The sequence below is a fragment of the Octodon degus genome, unplaced genomic scaffold (assembly GCF_000260255.1).
Source record: "Octodon degus isolate 3935 unplaced genomic scaffold, OctDeg1.0 scaffold00013, whole genome shotgun sequence".
NCBI lineage: Eukaryota > Metazoa > Chordata > Mammalia > Rodentia > Octodontidae > Octodon > Octodon degus.
Window position 1 is genome coordinate 19,502,702 of NW_004524589.1, and position 7,880 is coordinate 19,510,581.

Sequence of the window (7,880 nt, forward strand, 5' to 3'; positions counted from 1 at the left end):
GAGAGAGAGAGAGAGAGAGAGAGAGAGAGAGAGAGAGAGAGAGACAGAGACACAGAGAGAGACAGAGAGAGACAGAGAGAGACAGAGACAGAGACAGAGAGATAGAGACAGACACAGACAGACAGACAGACAGACAGACAGACAGGTAGACAGACAGACACAACAATGAGATAGACAGAATTGTACCAGCACTCAGAATAGGAACACCAAGTAGAAAGTAATTTAAATAAAAGCAAAGTCATTTTGATACACCATGGTAAAAATGTAGGATCAAAAATTTTAAATATCCTATAAAGCCTTAGAGACTAGTTACAATTAAAGGTATACCAATCAAATAGCAATGAAGATGAGGAACAAAAGCCACACTCAATGTAGTGCCTTATTTTATTAAAGAAAAAAGAACAGGGATATAGAATAACTGTTCAGTTAGGAAAGAACTATAATTAAATATATATACAAAAATAAAAATACAATGTATAGATTTTCCAAACTAGTAGAATAAAGCAACAAAAAGTACTATCAATCCAATTAAACACAAGGAAAAAGAGTAGAAGACTAAATAAGTCAACTAAACAGAGCAAAGACAGTGGAAAAACTATAATGTAAAAGAGTGGATTTATGAAGCATAATAAAAATTAGTGGATTATATTTTCTGATTCACACCATCAGCGATAGGTAAACTATCGCTGATGGTGAGAACTCACACCTATGACCCCAGCATTTGGGAGACTGAGGCAGGGGAATTGTTGGGAAAAACCCAGCCAGGGCTATTAGTGAGCCCAGGTGACCCTGTGTCACAGAACAAAATCCTATTTCAAAAGCAAAACCTCAAAACAATAACAACAGCACCACCACCAAAAAGGTGGATTATCAGATGGGACTGTTAAAAAAAAATGAAGTCACTTGTAAAAGGAAGTTGGGCATAAAAGAAAGAGAATAATACAAGTGGCAACTACTGAGAAACAAAGACAATTGTCAACCTCAGTATCTCAAAGACAGAATCTAAGATATGTGTTTCTAATAATGGAATACCTGTTTTCTACATCTAATTCTATACATTGACTTTATATTAGCTACTGAACAATTAAATATTAATTAATGATTAATTTTTTATTAATTCAAATGTGTGGCTTTGAGACAAATGGTCAGAGTCAAAAGAGAAAACATTAAACTTTTGAGGTACTTTTCAGAAGGACTTCTGCAAAAGGAAAGGAGCAGGGGCACTTAAAATGGTAGGAATGTTATAAAACATGGTTATAATGTCAACAACTTCTGAATTTGATAGCAATGACCTTCCTCTTGAGCATAAATTAGGTTTATCCCTTTTTATCATGCTTTCACTTCAATCTTCAAGCTATACCTGCAATTATCTTGTGTTTTGTTAACCACAGTGGAATCAATATGGATTTCTCATCCTTCAGTGTATCCATGTACAGAAGATTTTGCAATCAGACTAAAAAGGAAAATGTACTTCTACCCATGGACGTTAGGTTCAATGACCTTCAGTGGAATTTTATTGGGTGCCACAGGACTTGAAAAGTGCTTACGTTCTTTCGCTTTCTCCCTTCCACCTTTGCCATGGCCATGAGAGGACAACCAACTGTATGCATATAGCTGAAGCCTTAATTAAGTCCTCTCAATCCTACTCCACCAATTTTGTAATTTAGTTCTTTATATTCTTTCACTAAGTTTTATAATAACCTATGTGACACTTCAACTATTGAACAAAACATGCAATGACATTATGAGAAATTTCTTGATTGCCTAAAATATCCTCATGATTTATTGAGAAGACATAGACTTGATCTACTTTTTATTTTTCAAAAAGGCATCACTTTGCTTTCAAAAGAGCAGAAGGCATGCTAAAAACTAAGCAAAACTAAGTTTGTGCTTCACTGAGTTAACCTTGACAATTTGCAATTATCCCTTCATAGATTATTTACAAAGCTAAATATCCCTTCCATGTTGCCAGGATACAGCAATTGAAAAAGAAATTCAATTAGTTTAAACAAACTTAAAGATGTATATTTAGAAAGAAAAAGATTTTCTGCTGTTCGTATATTAATAGATTTTTTCCATTCAAAGTCACTGACTATTATGTTGTAAAGGTTCATTTAATGACGACTATATCTTCATGCCATAAGACAAATACTACAAATACATGTGCAATATATTTGGTGGGGATTCATTAAATAAAACAATGAAGCAGGCATAATGGTTGATGCATTGTGTCAACCTGATGAGCTTTGAAGTTTAATTCAGCAAAGAATCAGGGTCCTCATTTTGAAAACATCCTCATCCTGTGAAAAAGGAGGACATAGAGATGGTGTCAGCACTTCGCCCGCCCTGGGGTGAGTGGCCAGTTTACAATATAAAGGAGGGGGGAAAAGCTTAGTCTTCCCTTTGTGCTCTTGTTGCTTTTGCTATCTTCTGCCACCTCTAACTGTTGCCCTGTGCCATGCCATCCTACTTTGGAGACAACTGATTACCATCTGGGACCTTCAAAGACTGTGAGCTACAGAAGCCTTTCCTTCCTTAATTTTCACCATTGGGTATTTTGTCTCAGCAAAGAAAGAGAAGTAACAAGACTATAGGCTAAGAAGGAATGAGAGCTTTGATGAAAGTATAGAGAATGATTTAGCGACCTTTCTGATCAAGGGATAACTTAAACAAAGCCTAGAAGGAAGTGAAAGGGTCAATTCTAGTTATCTAAAGAAACAGAATCCAAGGTTATAGGGATGAGAACTTCAAAGGCCCTGAATGTTGGGCATCTTGGGGAAAGTGAGCAGTCAATGTGGCCAGGGAAATTGGGTGCTCGGGAAGGGTCAGAAGCAGACAGTGGGGAGCAGGTGGGCTGGAATGGTGTGGTCCTTCATGTAAGATCTGACAGGCCATTGTCAGAACATTGCCTTTTCACTGAGTCAGAAAATAACCTGGAAATGAGCCAGACCCAATTATTTAGGACATGCTAGAATAAATTATTAGAAGGAAACCTGGTCAACAGATACTGGCGCTCTCCTGAGTACATAATAAGTACTTCAGAAATAAACCGATCTGTGTATTGAATATAAAGTGAGAAAAGAAAATTCAGAAATACAAGTGTGACTTTATTAATAACCAATTAGTATTATATCTTAATGATTATAAGACAATATTGAATGAGTTTTGATATGGAGAAACCACTCTGTGAAATGATGAAGTGACATATAGATTTATTTTAGAAGACATAACAGATACTTCTCATAATAACAGACATGTTTTACACACTGTTGTTCAAACAAAAAAAACGGCAAATAATTTTCTAAAATATCACTATGGTTTTTGATGAAAATCATAAAAATAAATTATAAATTGATCCAATGATAGAATAGCATGACACAGTGTTCTGGTTTTCACTGAGTATTAGGAGCTATTTCGTCTTTGAAGATCAAGCTTAACATATTACTCTGTAGAAAGCATTAAACTATATTCTCCAAAGATAGTCCAAAATGTAAAAATTAGAGTAAACATTTATTTGATTTTTCTTTTCTCTCTGCAGAATAGTAAAATTAAGAATCTAACTTTAAGAAAAGATATATCTGAAAGTTTCACTTTTGGGCTTACAAATTTTGAAAAGAATTTGGAGGAGTTCTTCAAGTAAAAATGAAATGTTTCAGTATAGACACACTGAAAACATGGGTGCATGGTAATGGGAAGTCTTTAAGTTCTTTACCTATAAGAAGGCTGAAGAATATAGTCTTCAATTGTAGAATGAGGTCTAGTGTTCAAGCCATAGAATGCAAGACCTATTTTAGAATATTGAGACTGCTCACAGAACATCATAGCATGATCCCTGATCTCGATAAACTAGAAAATAATCCCACTATAAAGGATTGCACGTACAGATAATACGAAATCTCTGCCTCCCAGGCCTGCCTGAGAGTGAGTTGACCCAGCCAGGGATACTGTTAGAACATAATTAACTCTCTTTCTCAGACTACCTGCTGGAGGGGTGGGCTATTGCTGTGGAAACTAACTCCTGGCACTGGTAGCTCCTTTTGTCTTTGGTACATCTCAGGAAAATTGGAGGAAGTGGTGACCTAGAAAAGTCAATTTACCCCAACCCCACCCCTCAACTTCCTGTGCACCTGCAATGCACATTGCATTACATAAAATTAGGTCACAGGGAACTAAGATTCACTGAAAAGGGAACAGTACCTTTCAGTCAATCATAATGAATATAACCTACTGCATGTGTTGTGAAATATCAGTATAGAGATGTACGTAAACAGGCAAGCAGGTAACCATGGAAGACAATATTCTTGTTAATTATGGGTAACAGATATTCCCCAGCTAAGACATACTGATTACATTATGCCTATACTGACACTTCTACTCTTATCTAGGTGTTTATATATGAATTGTAAATTGAATTAATTTTAGCCTGATAAGAGATAATAGCTACTCATACAGACATTGGTTTGGGAGATCTTTCATGTTATGAAGGATAATATTGACAATAAAGAAAATGTTTTATTCAATGGGAAGTCAACCACCGTGTAGCATAAACATCAACCTTAGTCCACAGTTTACAAAACAAAATCTATTCGGAGTCTTCAGATAAACAACTTTGTTCTAAACAATTTTATCAACAACTCAGAGCCGAAGTCTAACAACAATGAAACTTTCTACCTAACTTATTTTCTCAATGTTTCCTTTACCTTTTGCTTGAGGGAAATCTGGCTGTCTCCTGAGACTTTCTTCCATGGTGGCCCTCTCTAGTATTTGCTGTTGTTGTTGTTACTGTTATTGTTGTTTGTTTCGGTTTCTTTTTCCTACCATCCTTTCATTTTCGGATCTGGTGGTGAGGAATACTTCTTACTGGTCATTGCTATTTTCAAAGGACTGTCTTTCCTTACTTTCTAAAAAGGCTTACTTTAGAAGCTCTTGATAGCATAAAGTTTGTCATCACACTTTGTTACACATATCTACAAACACCTGGGCTCTTCCTGCCATCTGATAGAAGTTTCTTTCAGCAGATCACTCAGTCTATTATAACTGTTGTCATTCTTGGTGATGTTGGTAGGTGAATGAAATGTATTGTGAACATCACAGCCACTTCAGTGCCTTGCAATCTCTGCTCTGAAGGTCCAGTCCAAAGCTTGATGTTCTCAGTAATTGCAGCCCCTCCATTATCTCATGTGCAGTCATTTTCCTTCTGTGGTTTCCTGTCTTTATAGCTCACTCTAGTACTCACATTCCAGTGATTTTTCACTGTATTGGGATTTTTCACTTTGTCATTGAACATCATTACCATTAAATCTTCTCTTCATTGTTTCTAGCCTCTATTCCTTCATCTTTGATTATAACTTCCCTTTACATACCCTCTCTCACCTACTTGCTTTCTCACTCTTAGAAACTCTTGGGGAAGAAAGATTGAAAGGAAAGGAAGTAGGACAAAAAGTAACTAACAAGATATACCATAGACAGGGACAAATTCCCTAAAGTGAATGTTATTATGCACATCTAACATGTACCATTAAAAAATAGTTTTAAAACAGCAGAAAAAAAAAATCAACTCCACACTTAGTGCAATTCTACTTTATCTTCCAAATATAAAATGGGCCAAAATATATACTGGAGAAAAACATTCAAGCATGCTGGTCTTAATTTATATTAATTTCTTCTATATTATTTATTTCTAGAGTTTTCATACTCTTAGGCATTTTAGTAATTCTGGTCTTGTTATTGTAGTTTTATAAAACCTGTGACGACTTAGAATCATACTCATGTTAATCAATTTTTATCTTAATAATTCATTCACTGTGTACTCTTTTATGTCTGGCTCTCTGTCTTTGGCATAATTACTTTTGACACCCTTCATGTTGCAGCAACTGCTTATTTGTTTTTATTGGAGAGTAATAGTTCATTGTAGCATTTAGTTTTCTATGGACTGGAACAGATACTTTCATTGTTTCCAGTTTTTAACTATTGCCTTTCCAAGTGTGTAAGCTTTTAGCATTAAGTTCAGTTTATCAATTTCCTCTTTTATAATGTCCTTTACGTACCATAATGAGAAATTTGTGAGCTGAGCTTGGTAGTGAGTACCTGCAATCCTAACTAGGAGGCTGAGGCAAGCATATTGCAAGTTCAAATCCAGCCTGAGAAGCTTAGTGGGACATGGTCTCAAGATAAAAATATGAAATATATAAGGCCTAAGTAACTTAAGAATAACAAAGGTGGAGGACTAAGACTACCTGATTTCAGGATTTACTATGAAGCTAAACAAATAAGTGCAATGTTCTGTCAAGATAAGCTGGAACACCACAGAGTCCAGAAATAGTCTGGAAATAATTTTGAGCAGAAAGTACAAGCTTCTTCTTCTCCACTTTTCCATTGGTTTATAAATTTTTCCCCTAATAATATTGTGCATTAGTGTGCTACATTTATTATAGTAGAAAAAATCAATATTGATACATTACCTAAAGTCTATAACTTACATTGGGATTCATTTTTTGGGTTATATAATAATATGGGCTTTGATATATGTATATTGTGGCCTATAGAGAGCCTTCTCAGTCCTTGTCACCATCCAAGTAGTTTATATTTGTAATCTCATGGATAATTTATTGAAATCTCATCAAGATAATACCAATTTACCACTCCCAGTGCAACCCATGGCATAAATAAAAGACACAATAATATATGAAAATGGTGGGAAATCAAGGGGGTCCTGAGTCCAGCTAGAACAAAAGACCCTGACCCAGGACAGAACCCAAGTTTTATTTATTCATAAAGAAGGGAGTGGCTTAAGGATGAGTGGCTTGAGAATAACAATGGCAGGAAGTAGGCGACTACTATGCGTTGGACTAGGCAGGAGGCCTGAAATCATCTCTGCAATATGCAGAGAGAAGGACATGCAGCAAGAGTAATCTGCATAACACAACTGAAATAGTGTCTAATGTTTTGGGGTCGGTGCTTTAGCTCTGATGTGTAATCTGTCAAGCCCTGGGAAGTTAAAGCTTCTTATGTCAGGTTCCAACCCCAGTCAACAGTGCAGAGTACTGATTCTGCTTCCTGCCTTGTCCTGACTCACACAAGGGCACAAGGGGAGTCCAGGGAAACACTCTCATCGTGGCTTCAAAGACTACCATCAGCACCGAGGCTGGATTGATATGCTTTGCTTAAAGCCTATTGAAGGGAAAAGGAAAAGTCTTAGCCAGCTCAGTACACATCAATATGTGGAAATAGGGTCAGGTGCAGCCAAAATGAGAACAACTACTCCTCCTTCAAGGAGAGCCACCCAGGTGGTCCCCCTAATGTCTGAGCATTAAAGTATCATACAGGGCAGTTGCACTGCTCCTAAAGTCCTCTGTGTTTCATCTACTCACTCCTCCACGTTATCCCAGCCTCTGACAACCACTGGTGTCTTTCATGACTTCCAAATTTGTACCTTGTTCAGGATATCATTTAGTTCATTGGCTTCTTCTCTAAGTGATGTGCATTATGACACCTGCATGTCATTACATGGTTTGATAACTTCATTCTTACCATCATTATCTAATATCCAATTGTACCAATGTTCAATGGTTTGTTTATCCAGTCATTTCCTGAATGAATAAATCTTTCTTTCTATGTTTTGACAATTACAATGCTGAAATACATGCTCCTGTGTAGGTTTTTGTATAAACATGTTTTCAACTCATTTAGTTGACCTACAGAGAACCTTCCCAGCCCTTGTCACAATCCAGGAAGTTTAAATTTGTAATTCCATGGATAAATTATTGGAATCTCCTCAAAGTAATTCCAATCCACCATTGCCTGTGCAATCCATGGCATAAATAAAGACACAGCAAATATCTCAAAGCACAGTTGCTAGATCATATAGTAAGACTATGCTT